The 14,219-nt window shown below is 40.4% G+C and overlaps 1 pseudogene; it reads left to right on the top strand.

Moving 5' to 3' along the window:
- Positions 1–3,450: 3,450 nt before the first annotated feature.
- Positions 3,451–9,510, top strand: LOC131879703 (zinc finger protein 235-like; annotated as a pseudogene).
- Positions 9,511–14,219: the final 4,709 nt, after the last annotated feature.

The following is a 14,219-nucleotide window of genomic DNA, read 5'->3' as shown; positions in this document are numbered from 1 at the left end:
GTAGTTTTGTTGCACTGTAGATCGCAAATGAAGGCCATTGCGAATTCTCTACTCTGAACTTCTTCTTTGGATGTTTGTTTAATTACTCTCCTGGTTTGAAATTGCCATTGCCATCGGACTTTATCTTAAATACCAAATCAATATATCTTTTTTATTTCGAGCCACGAATATCAGTCAAGTAACACTTTTTTTATCAGCAAGTCATCCTGACTTGTCACATTTATCCTTTGGGTCCTTCCATTTTGAAGTGAGGTCCATTGATTTAAATCAGGGAGAGAAGTGTGTCTTGCTTTTCTTTTAAGCCACCCTGTCATCATCAATTTGCCACCGCTTTTTTAGCCATTCAAAATATTACATTCCTTTCTAGCCAAAAGCTGTCAGTTTCGGTCGTCACTAGTTTATGTATTTGTTATACATTTATCATTTCCTATTTTTCTACTTACATCAGGCTCATCCAGGATTTTTTTTTACGGCCAATATCTATAACATACCTCCAGCCTGTAAAAATCAACATTTGATCCACCTGGCTTAGTGGAAGACTCGCGGATTCTTCATTCTGAACTAATTTAACACCTCTTCAAAAAAGATGATTTCAGAAATAAATAGCTACGTTGGGCAAGTTGTGCTTTGAGTTCCAAGAAAATGTTGCAAATGAAAAATCACTCAGAAATACATTAAATCACATTAAGTACCCTTGAATTTACATGACAGGACTCAAAGCATATGATATATTTTGCCCCACTCTCATTCTTGAAAAACATTTTTCCATTTGATGATTATGCCAAACTGTGTAGGCGAATGTCATTCTCTTCAAAAGGGGCTTAATCCATAATTATTTATTCTTCTTGAGCGTACGCACTAATTTCGCTTTTAAGACTCGTTGTTATCGTTTGAAAAATAGCTTCTATTAGTTCGATCTAATTTGTGCAATCATTGTTTTTTTTGCTCTTCACTTCGATTTTTGCCCCGTCTGGGACACAGTTTTAAAATCAAATGACTCTTGGGGGCATGGACTGAAGCATTATCTGGGCTGGGTTTCTCCGTTCGAAATATCGAGTGTGCACATCATTTGATATACTGTTGACACCTTGCTCTCTTTTCAGTAGGAACCGACTAAGACATGATCGGATAATTTATTCCGGAACAAATTCTTATCACTCTGTTCAGAACCACCTGAACTATGAAAAGTACTGTGCGGGTTGTTTGCCTTGATCCTAGCTTTGGTGTAAATAACTAGCTCATACCAAATGCTATGGAAGATGAGGCCATCAATCTCGGTAATTAGATGCTTCTTGGGACGGTATGCTGTCAGGTGGTCGAGTATTCTAAGGCTCTGGAGGGTTGCTTGGGGCGAGTTAATTCATGTGTGACTCAACATTGCGACGTATTGTTCTTACTCTTATTAAACATAGAAGCAACTGTTGGCCGTGGAGGCCAAAAATCGTGCATTTTCTTGAGGATTAAAGTCAGATGTTTGATCATGTTAATGTGTTCTTCTGATAACATATTCAAGCTTGTTTTCTTCACTTGGCGCCCACTGTATACTTAGTTATCTGTATTTCAGTTCAGTAGTTAAAACGCTTAAAAGCCAATTCTATAGAATGAAAGTTGTATTATGTTCTAGTGCAGTGGTTGAAAATCGTTGCTGTCCAGCCTCTAGAACGCAGAGCTATGGTATAGAGGTTTCAACTTTTCTATTTTGTAGCCTTTGCCTTGAATAGAGTGTCAATTTGGTATTCAGATGTCATTTTTGGTGTAGTCCTGTCACTGTACTAATGGAATATCCTGGCAGAAGGCTTTTGGACTCAACAAGCCGGCAAATTGAAATAAATGACAAATTCAGTCTATGCCCAGCGCAGGTTGGGTGTGATGTTTGTCTAATTTTCCTTTCACAAAATGCCCAAAATAACAGTGCACTGTATTTGGCTTTTTAAAATCGACCACCAACAAACAAAAACAAACTAAATACTTTTTACTGGATAAACATTCCACAAGCTCATACTTGAACATAATTACTTATGATTTGCTTTCTATATGGTGTTTTTAGAGTGGGAATGAGCCAAAAAAAGGTGGGCTCATTTCATTTGATCGCTCTTGACCCTTGGAGAGAAATTGGCCACGTTTTTCTTTTAACATTTAGAAAGGTACAGTACAAAGAGAACAGTTACAACACAACTTGGTAGCCAATTGATGAAACATGAAAAGAAAAATCAAAATTTTCCACAATCATCCACAAAATTCGAAAAAAAAACAATGAGACGCGGGTCTTTACAAGGTAATACTTTGAACAGAACGGAACAGATCCCGATTAGTTAAAGGAGGAAATTTTGTTTTCTTTCGGCCTGTGCTCTGAAGAGACGCAGTTCTGAGACCAGGTGAAAGGGCAAGAGCACCATTTTCTTCTTTTTTGCCCGTGGAAAAACGAACTCGCCACGATAGAGCCCGGTTCAATAGGACTAAGGATAAAAAGACGAAAAAATAGCAATTCAGAATTTAGCAAGTTCAATAGATGAACCCGTAGATCAGTCTCATCGCATCCTTTAGCACTCAGTCAAATTTATTATGCATCCCTCCTACTTGAGTTAGTACCTACTTGTAGGATTCAAGTCAATTCATAAATCATAAAGTCGTTAAAAACTTTTACCAAAACGCATGTGCAACACTTCTGGCTTAAACACTCTTATACAAAATCAATGAAACTTTGTAAGCTTGTTCATACAACATTGTCAAATGTATCTGGTTTCCCATTGCACACTTAGAAGCCATTAACTGATTTCGGTTAGCTGTAGGTAAAAACAAAACTAGAAATAGAGCAAGCACACTATGTGATAAAACTGAAGCTCAAAGGAAAGATTATTTTGTTTGTCTTTTTTAAATGCATAAGGGACTTTAATGCCGGTAGGGCACAATGAATGCGTAATCCGTACTACCATCTCTCTTGCTACACTTATCACATAAAGGCAGTATCCTGCGACTATTTATTACCGTAAACTCCGCAATAAACGACAATCTGGTCTGAAATAGTTCAAACTATTACGTGGGTTTATTTTGGTTCAAAATCTGATCCTCGAACGAATTTGAGTTGACCGATCTGACAATCCTTTGTGTAAAAAAAATCGTTTTGTTACATGGATAAATCTGGAAATATGGAACTGCTGAGATATACTCGCAACTCGCCTGGAGTGCAGCTTAAACAATCAAGCGCAATTGTAACTCATATCTGGCTGAGCTAAATTGTGAAAGACATAATTTTTAATGCTTTGATGAATATCTAATGGAATGACAACTAGTTTTGCTTTTATTTTGAGCTTTATGCACATAAAGAACCGGCTTCTAATCCAAATGGTTGAAGTGTGAGCTTAACAAAATGATAATCCCCTGGGCGCATATTGTAACCTAGCCAAGCAGCCAAGGAATAATATGATCGACTTCCAGTTCTGGACCGACCGACGAGCTCACCTGGTCGGAGAACTGGGAATGGCTGGTCCTTAACATAAAAAAGCCTTCACTATCTCATTTGGAACATGTCCCGTGAATATAGCTTCGCAACGATAACGATTCCTTTTCACAAGGACTCATTCTAGTTGATTCCAGTGCAATGTCAAACCACTCGTTGTCCACCATGGTAAGTCCAGTTTGACTCATCCTCTGACGGATGTCCGGGTAACCAAATAATCAATGTCATCAAGCGTTTGTCTTTGAGCACAATCTCAAAACAACCTCCCTCCCAACCCATGTCCCCAAAACTTGAGAGCATTCATTGGATATCTAGAACGTGGTCCCATTCAGTCAATTGTTGTCAACCGAGACATTCAATGCATTCTTTTATCGATATGAATCTGTGGGAAAATGTGATGACAATTGAATCAATTATGCTTGAAGAAATGAAATGCTCCATGGCGATGGTTGGTGATAGAAATCCGCTCAGAATTTCATTAGTGGTTTGACTTTCTATGATTTCCTCAAACTCCTTGTGGTATTGAGTTGGGCATGAAGACTGGATACGCCAACTTCTGAGGCAGCTGCTCCCCATTAGATGGGCGAGAGCAGGCACAAGTACTATATTTCCCCATGTTTTTCATCGTGATTGCATTTCTGTCAATTTCCCCTCAACCACGGACCGCTCTCCATACTGAGAGAAATAGAGAACGAGATTGGGATTCATTTCATGGGCTTCGTGGCTCAAAACAGCCTCTCCTTTTTGTCATTCACATCATATTTACAGGGCCAGTAACTCTTTGAAATGTACGCCTGTGTGCTTGATCATATTTACTGATCCTGGCAACGATATGATGAGCCGCTTTGGCCGCTTTGATAGCAACTAGTATACTAAATAGGAGTATACCAGACTTTCATATTTCTGTGTCCGTGATTAAATAGAATTTGAACTCATATTAAATCTATTTTTGTGCATTGAGAGATGTTAGAATGGCAAAAAATAGGAAGAAAAAAGTGTGGCTCGTCAATGAAAAAGGGGCCGCCCCCCTTTGGGCACTTTTAACCCAACATACTCGACGTGCTTGAGGATCTCATACAAAGAACACAAATATGCTATGGCTCCATAATTGGGCGCGTAATTCAATCTGCGTGTATACATGCATACACACGTACATGGCTCGCTTGCCAAGAATAGAAATGAGCTCGGAAGAAGAAAAAGAAGAAGCTCCTCCTTTCTTGGGAACGCCGCTCACTGATTGGTCCAGAATCGTGGCTGCTCGTCTCCTCTCGTTCTCGCTTGGCGGCAGATCCGCTCTTTGGAACCGGCGGAAACGCAAAGAGAGGATGGGGAAAAGGTGCTCAAAGTTCTACACGAGTTGATACACCCAAACTACTTGTTACTTGCCACTCAGAGATGATTGATCCACTTGGGATGGACTTCCACTGATTTTATGGGACTTTTCTAGACTTCGGCAGCTCCTGTGGTCTTGGCCGGTTCTAACTCAGGAGGCAGTGAGTGCTTCTTGGACTCCGAGGACCTTTTCGATTCGTCTTAAGTGCCCAACAACCCATCCTTAGTTCTTGACACGGCCCTATGGAGGTCGGTTTCCGTGGATGAACCCCAACCAGTTGTCAGTGAAGAAGTCAGAAACCCTGAAGTTAGTCAGGATCCAAATGAAAGTGTCCAAAACGTCAAAGTTGTCGCCGAGGAAGAAGGAGACGCCGGGAGGGAACAGGTGGATCTGATCTCATTGCAAACGGTTCCTGTTCAAGATTACGACGAAGAAATACTCCTGAATAGCTCCTCAGAGCCAGGTAAGAGATTCAAGGATATATTCCGTGGTCTACTGAAGAAGTAACACTAGAAATGACACTTATATTTGAATATCTACTAGGACTCAGTACACCTTTCGATTTACAACCCTCGTCGGAGTATCATATAAGTGCTGAAATATTGAGCTCTTCGCAAGGTACAGGAACACTCGATCTTCAATACCTGACCCATGAAGACCCATTCCAATCCGTCACTTCCAACCAGCAACATCATTTGCATCCATCAAACGAGGTCCTAACCCACGACACAGATTTTACTGATCTCACATTCTCGGCTTTCGAGCCATTTGCAAACTTGTCCAACGACACGAACAGCAGGTAAAGGAAGTTCTGTCATTGTTTTCACTTCCGGGTTCAGATCATTGCTGATTGATGATATGGACAATTTCAGGTCAAACATCTTTAACCCTCCGAGCGAGCTCCCTGATATAAGTACTTCCTCTCAACTTCTTACCTCAGCGACGCCCATGATTCATCCTTTCGTCGGACACACCCAGAGTGGTGGAGGGGCAGGGGGAGGTGGCCATCACATGGCTGATGTCTTACTTTCCTTGAAAAATCCCATTGTTCATCCCGAGGATCCAACTACTTGGGGTGGCATTCATATTTCCCAAGGCATTGCTTCTCCTGGACCAGGAGGTGGAACATCTTTGGAAACGACCCATCCCCGATCCACGTGCTCAGGAGAGCAAAACACTTACAGTTTAGACAGACAGGTAGGCCTTTGAGCATGTTTACTTCGCTTTTACATGACAATAAGACATCTGTGAATAGGGCCTTTTCCCTATGCATTTGTCTTTGTCATGTGCTGTTTTCAGGGTAGCTCCGAGGTGAGATAGGGAAGAGATTTCAACTCTTAAATGGACGGAAAGTAGAAGCGGACAATACCAGTTATTTAATGACTAACTAGCCTGAGCCTAACTTAGGTCTGTTATAGTCATCTCCAAACAATGCACAAACTTGCACTTCCCAAAATAAAAGTGATTTCAACACAAGTTGTTTGTTCTCGATGAAAAAAAAAGCATTTAATTTACTCTGATAGCCAAGCAACGTCTTTTCTTCAGATTAGCTCAACTGTTAGCTGATTCAATAAGGGAGCCGAATTTACTGGTTCCTTTTCATTACGAATGGGCGCAGAGAGGTCAAAGGGTTTTAGATTACATCCATCACCATTTTGCCACACATATTGTCAAAGGAAAATCATCTCTCAGACTGCTTCACAGTCCAGGTCAAATGACTGCAAAGGCATCTGTCTCATGCATCAACCTATGCATGCGGTTATTCGGCACATGACACATGACTCACTTTTTATATATCTTGTTCGTAGCATGCGAGTATTTAGCTTGCTCCTTAGCCAGCGCTCGTTTTTAGGATAAAACCCCCTCTGCCTTCGAACCCACGAGAAATCTGACCTCGGTAAGTTGCTGGACCGGAATTAAAGACGGATATTGTGAATGGGATTTAAAGCGAGGGAATCGATTCTTTTGCTCCACCTGCTTGCTTACTGACTTGCTCGCTGAATCTTTCGTGACCACTCGCGAAGGAAGGGCCTTGCTAACTGGGATAAAGCAATTCCATGTAGGTAGTTTCAAGGAAATAAAAATACGGCCACTCGTGTTGGACACTCAGTAATACTTTCGGCGGAAATATTGTTGTATCCTAAACCATGCAGATTTGTAGTCCATAAGAAAATTAAGAAGTCCATGAGGGGAAGTTTTGTTGGTGTTGATCTCCGTAACTTCGGTCACTTGATCCTCTGATGAGTCCTGAGTATCCTTGCTAATTCAAACTGTCAACACTCCACCGAGTTCCAGCAGAGAGAGAAGAGGGGAGGAAAGAGGATTATGAACGACGTTGGTGTGTCTCTTTCAATTTTGTTCCCAACAACCAAACTAAGCGACATCACCGAGTAATTCGTTGGTGAATTCGAATGGGGCGATTCGAATATTGTAGATCAATTTTCTGAAGGCAATATGCAACAGAACGGGAACACGTGACCAATATTTTGAGCACTTCCGTGGTTTGAATATGGAGCAGATGAGCAGCTAATTTGGGGGCTGTCTAAACAATATTTGACGGGAAAGAATATCTTTTTCTCTTGTTTACATGTCGTGACACATGCCACGAAATGAAATGAAAATGCTTCTTACGCTTGCACTTATGAGCTTTTAGAATGGAACCAAGTTAGCCCAATGTCACCAAAGAAACTCTCTTTATCCCTCTTTAGCCTCCGTCGCCTTGTGGAACACCATCAACAACTTCGCCAGACGCGGGTTCGCACGCATTGAATAGAACAAATACTTTTAGTCAGTCTGGGACGTCGTCATTTTATGAAAATGCGGCTTGGACATCAACTTGCGGAACGGCCAGTATGGCAGCCGCCAGTAACTTCTTCCAAGGAAGTCCAGTCCCAGCCACGATCTCGCCCAACCATTTCTCCTACGCTCTCCAAGACCAACAACATTCTCAACTGGAGGTGAGTGTTAGAAACGAAACCAAGTCCGCCTGATACTGTTCTCAACGAAGTCCGTGGCCGATCCAAAATATGTTTTCAATTATGTCATTCTCATTTCAGGGCAACCCTTGGAACTTGGGACACGGATCGTCCCATTTCCTGCCCAACCAAGTCATTGCCGGTCATTTCTCGCCTACTCAAGCATTCTTCTCTACATCGACACCGCCGCCAGGAGGTGATCCCTTGGGTGTAAGTAGTCCCTACCACCAGGTCCAGGAATACCCGTATTACTCCAATCGAGATCACGACGAGGCCATTCTGAACGAGGACAAGGAACACGACGAAGGGCTTTACGGGACCAAGAGCCCCACCACCACCTACGAGACGCGCTCCATCTTTGAGGGGGGTCCAACTCGACGTACGTTACGGTCATGTCGAGCGCGGAATTTGTCTGCCAATGCGGATTTGATCAACAAGCACATCTACGGTTCTAACAATAGTTTGGATGGGGCTTTGCTCCACAACTCCTTTGGAACGCATCCCAACAGCCCAGATTCGAGCACAGATAACACGAAGAATATTTGCGGCATTTGCGGCAAGACGTGAGATACGAGTTCACATTCCTACTTTCCAGGAAGGGCCTCCTATATTCACTGATGAGTTCCTTTTTTTCAGGTATGCCCGTCCTAGCACCCTTAAAACCCATATGCGGACCCACTCTGGAGAACGCCCATACCGCTGCTACAGTTGCAACAAATCGTTTTCTCAAGCCGCTAACCTAACCGCCCATTGCCGCACTCACTCGGGCGAAAAGCCATTCCATTGCTCCATCTGTAATCGGAAGTTTCCCAATCAAGCACGTCACACTCCACATGCGCAACACACAGCGGAGAACGCCCCTACAGGTACAATGGCTAACGTGCACCTTAGGATCCTCATAATGAAGGCTGATCAACCTGGATTGGTTTCGAAACTTGAATTTCAGATGCCGGCTTTGCAAAAAGGCATTTTCCGACTCGAGTACCTTGACAAAGCACCTTCGAATCCACTCGGGGGAGAAGCCGTACGAGTGCAAGCTGTGTCATCTTCGCTTCTCACAATCTGGCAACCTCAATCGACATATGAGGATACACGCTCAAACAGGGAGATAGACGTACACACACTTCATCCATCCAACCACCCACAGACACATACACACACACATCATGCATGCATACATAAACATATTCGTGGTATATTGTAATCTGTGGAGCAAGGACCAACGATTTCCCTCGAGATCCACGTACGTCCTACCACCGACCAAGAGCCTTGTCAGTTGTCACCAAATCCTTGGCCTCCTACCTAGCCGCTCTAACGCATTTCATTCGTGGCAGGTAGAGGTAAAATATGGTAATGAATTCATCGCGAACACGGAACTAGGAACGAGGCATCAAATTGAACCATTTGACCAAGTGGAAGAATACGGCATACAATAGAGGAGAAAAACGAGGTTCTTATGAATAACACATTGAAGCTCATCCCGTAGATGTACCTATCCTCTCATGAGAAAATGTTGGTGTCCTTTTCCCAAGTTCAAGATGAACGGTTGTCTTGGAGTCTATCATAGTCTGGTTTGTAACCAAAGTGATTTGTTCGTCTCAAAACAATTTGATCTCAAATGCCCACGAATTATGGCAAAAATGATTTAGAGGTCAACTCCTACCCTTGAATTCTTGTACTACATTTAAATGTAACCTTGATGTACGTATGTGGCGCATTAACAATGTACTAGTCAAATAAACTTTACCAAAGAATAGCTGTAATAGTGCTAGAACATCCAGCCATTGGACCTTTGGTTGGGTCCAGTGGGGGTCGTCTCGAAATTGGTTTTATCGGTATGCGGGATTTGATAAGTTAATCCTTAAAAGTCTCAATGGAAAAGTAAGGTATGTTCAATTATGACAATTCAATTAGTTTTCGCACATGGCGATTCGAGGCACATTCTGGATTCAAGGGTTGCCATTCGAGGCAAATATTCACTAGAGAAGCAGGGTTTGGTGGTGGGGGAGACCTGGGATCGAACCCATGAACCCATAATGGCAGACTCTTTAAGTCAGTGTTTATGAATAGCTCTTACTAAAATAACTCCTGGGCGACACTTTACACTTTTGGTTTTAAAGTTGAGAGCATTTTCATACAAAGCGTGAAAATCCGATTTTTTAATCTTTGGGTTTGGGGTGCAAGGGTCGGAGGGTGAGCCTCGTCCGGTCAGCGAAGCCAGCTATCACTTCGTCCATTTCCAGATTCCGTTAAGCACTTTCATGCCTGGTACCAGTTTTTGGTTCTCCGTCCGTGGTATGGTTAGCGTCTAAAAGTTGGGGTGAGGGTAAGGCTAATCAATTGTTCCTAATTTTCCACCAATTATATTCAGAATAAATAATACTAATGCAATGAAATTCAGATTTGCTTTCGTGAATCAAATGCACAGTATTCCAGTTAGTTGCCATTTGCCTTTTTGTTGCTTATAAAACCGTTCTTATCGTCTGCAGTGACTATTTTGCACTGATTTGTCAATAACTCCCTTTTTCTTGATTTTAAGCACAGTGCCCAAACGACATTTTTTTGTACATATTTTGACCGTCTTTAGTAAGAACACAATAAAGTCTCTTTTGGCAACTAATAATTTTTCACTTGTGGCTCAACGAACGTCTTCAAGTTGGCGTCATCAATGTCAGGAACTATCTCCATCAGCCGTTCATAAGGCTGTTTTCTTGAAATACTGTTTGTTTAAACGTCAAATTTGAGACCATTTCCGCACATTTGGTCACCTGTCGCTTTGGTGGTAAGTTGAGTTGCAGTCTAGAGAAAGGATGAAAGTATCTTCAAGGTTAGAAGAGTAATACTTGTCAAGGTCTGGTTTGGAATCTCCTAAGCCAAGTTGATCCTTAAAGTCTCAATGGAAAAAAAGCAAGGTATGTTCTACCTTTAAATGATCTCCTCACCAAATTTAGTTTTTTTATTTAACTTGTCATCAAGCGTGGCATTAGCAAAAGTGAAGCATCCCCGGGCATGGAGACTACAATCAGCTAAAAATGATCATTTCATTATTGAGCTTTAGTTCAAATGGTGAGCGTGATGGTAAGATGCAATTCTATGAATAATGAAACACCGATTTGTTCAACTTATGCTAAAGTGGAATAAATCTGCAAAAAGTGGATGAGTTTCCGGTCTGACTTGATTCCAATTGAATGCGGAACACATGGTCACCAAACTTCAATGACCAAAAAGAGCCAAGTTCACACGAGGAATACTTGTTTTGGAGCTACAAGAGCAACACGAAGAGAAAAAAAAAACTGAACCAGAGCAAGATTTAAAATCTGCTAAAAATGCAGTTTTACGTATCAACAATACCATCGTGTCCCTTAAAGATCTATTTATTTGACTCTTAATCAGAAGTATTGTCCTTTGTATTAGATGGAGGCCACGTCTTCTGCTAGAATTTAGCAAGGTATTATTCAAGGAACATCATTTGCTTAATTTTTTTTAACATTCTAACACAACAAATACATCACCAAATCTTCTGACAGATTTTTCAAATCCTACAAAAATAAGTTTCCGAACACAAGTGGCATTCAAATATGAATTAAACCGACTTGTATATGCTGGAAGGTGCGCCAAAATATTTGCAAACGTCATGTTTTCCATCCAATATGCGAGAGCTCTAAAGCATGGTATGAGTAATAAATTAAGGAATGAAGATCTCTTCAATTAAGGTAGGCGTAGTGAGATACTAATTAGAGCTACTGCCTTAGCCTGAATTCCCTTTATTTACCGTTGTATGTGAAATACCAAATCTGTGCAATGTTAAACCCTTTACTCAATTCAGCTTGAGTGGCTTTGCGGCCCTCATCGTGTTACATAGGTCACTTTTTATATCATTACTTGTAAAGTGGTTCGTTCAAAGTTATGTGTCAAAGCTATGAGCTGACCAAGAGCAGGCGGAATTCGAATTTCATGTATTTGTGCATGCAACTAAACTTGGGACATTTCTTCTAGAGTTCTCTAAGCATTGTTTTGGGCTCAAATTTGGTCAAGTTTCTTAATTCAACAAGATCTTGTGGTCGTATGAAGTGCTTATTTGGAATTAAATGAACGGTTTTGGGACGTTGAAGCACGTGTTACTAGACTCTACGTGTTACACTACTAACAATACTGAAAAAGTTTTCTTTTTGCAAAAGCCAAGACTTCTAACAACGATTTTCGTTGTTTTTGAAACAAAGGGAACAGATTTTGTAAAAAAATCATCTTGGATTCTAGCTCAGATTAAAATGTTATCCGCTTGAAATTTACACAGAGATAACATTTTTAAAAACTTAAACAATAGATGCTGAGAGTATCCTTAGTGCGTTTTCAACTAAAATCTTATTCAAATCCATGGAGCAAACGATAAGATGTCTTGTTTTCAAAGATTGCATTTGCATCAAATTTGACTACAAATTGCTTCGGTTAAATCTTAAAGCAATTCCAAGAAATATAAGCTTTTAGATGCCTAAAATATAAATGGAAATATTCCTTTTTTGAAGCAGTAGAAAAACTCCGAAAATAGTTTTGCAATGTAACTTAAAACTTACTTAGTGTCAATGTTACACATTTGTGATGCAAATACTTGTCAATTGCAACTTTAATCAAGCTTAATCTTGAATTTTGACAAAATTCTATTAATTTGACGATGTTTACGGTTTTTAATATCGCTAGTGCGTAGAAATCAATTATTGCAAAAAGTGACAACTTTGAAAATTAAACTGTCACATGTATCGTTCAACATTTTAGGAACATGATAGGATAGGGTAGCTTCTGGTACTTTAAGTACAATGAAAGGCTATTTTACATCTTTTGTAAATTTTAAGCGACATTTTTTGGTACTTTTAGCTTTTAAAGAAATCTTTAAGAAAATGGAGTAATATTTTTTCGTGTCGTGTCATTGAAAAAGACAAACATATTTCTCGGGAATAACTAGAAACATAATTAGGGCCATTTTTCGATCTTTAAGGCGTAAACGCAACCTTTAAGTTGTAATAACTAAGCATGTGCTAAATAGAAGCTTATGAAATTTTTACGTCAATACATAACTAAGGTCTGTTTAATAATGATTGACTACATTTTGACAATGATGCATTCTAATGGGCTTTAAGTGATATTTTTTTGCAGACTATTGCAGACTTCAAACACGGGTTGCGTCAAGACTCGTTCTTGATCTTTGATTGCTCGGCAGTACCTTGTTTTGCTCATGTTGACAATCCTAACCATCATAACTTCATGTATAGATCGATCAAGGGGCTGCGATCGCATGTTTTCGTCTCAGCTGTCGCTGGTGGGCAAAATGTTTCATTCTTAGTCAAGCTACTTAGGACAACTATGGTGCAAATTTGAATCGTTGACGGCTCTCCAAATTCAGAGTAGAAACCCTAATAAGACTCCTTGTCAAGCAATTGCTCTCGGCCAGCACGCTTCATAAAAATATTTCATGATAATAATTCAACTTGCCTGAAGCGAGATTTAACGAAATATCTTTGTAACCATTTTCACCAGCGTCAGCTGACCTGAAAACATGCTCATGGCGTACAGCTCCTGTTGAACTTAAGCATTCTAGTTATGGTTTTCTATGATCCTAACTCAGGTCCTTCAAGGTAAATACTGAGCCGCATGAGAAGCATATAGGAATAAATGTCGACCTAGGAGCTCCTGGGTTAAATGCCCTCTCTTGAAGAGAAGCTGGCCAGCTCTTCCTCTTCCCTTCAAACTCTTTGAACTGAAAAGGATAACTCGTCAAAGGTCCATATTGACCATATTGGCATTCTTCAAGCCACATTTTTAAAAACGTCATGCAAAGAAAGCAACTGCTATTGTTATTTGTATTTTTTTTGCTTAATCCCTTACTGAACATTTGGTCGAAAATGACTCTCAATAATCTATAGCCTCTGACAATGAATGATTATTGAACACATTTTCTTTGTCCTACAAATCTACGACTGAGAGTCACTACAAAGTAGCTTGTGAAGCCATAACTCGAGTCTGTCCACGCATTGAACCATTGACCAAACAGGGAAAATGGTTAAGTTTTGTGAAAATCAACTGGGAAAGTTCGGATGGGTTGCATCTTGATTGAATGTTAAATCAAGTGATGTAATACATCTTCTACTTTTGATTGATTTTTTGACATTTTTATATTTTGATTTATGATATTTGGACAATATTTGAAACTCCTCCCAGTCCGCCAATGGTTCCTTGGTTTTACTTCCAAAATCTTCGATCAAATCATGGACCGCTACAACGCACTTTATGAACCATGATAATCCGAACAACAATTTCTGTTTTGTGGAAGACGTCAGGTGCCGCTCAAAAAAGCATAAAGTGCCACTTAAAGCATTTCAAAAGACAAAAAATCTAGTTATGGCAGAACGTTCTGATTTCCTTGGCCGTCCATGGGCAATTAAAAAAACTCGGTGAAAAACGA

This window comes from Tigriopus californicus, chromosome 4, assembly GCF_007210705.1.
Source record: "Tigriopus californicus strain San Diego chromosome 4, Tcal_SD_v2.1, whole genome shotgun sequence".
NCBI classification, from domain to species: Eukaryota; Metazoa; Arthropoda; class Copepoda; order Harpacticoida; family Harpacticidae; genus Tigriopus; species Tigriopus californicus.
Note: the sequence above shows the minus strand (reverse complement) of the source record. Positions and strands in the feature narration are given on the sequence as shown.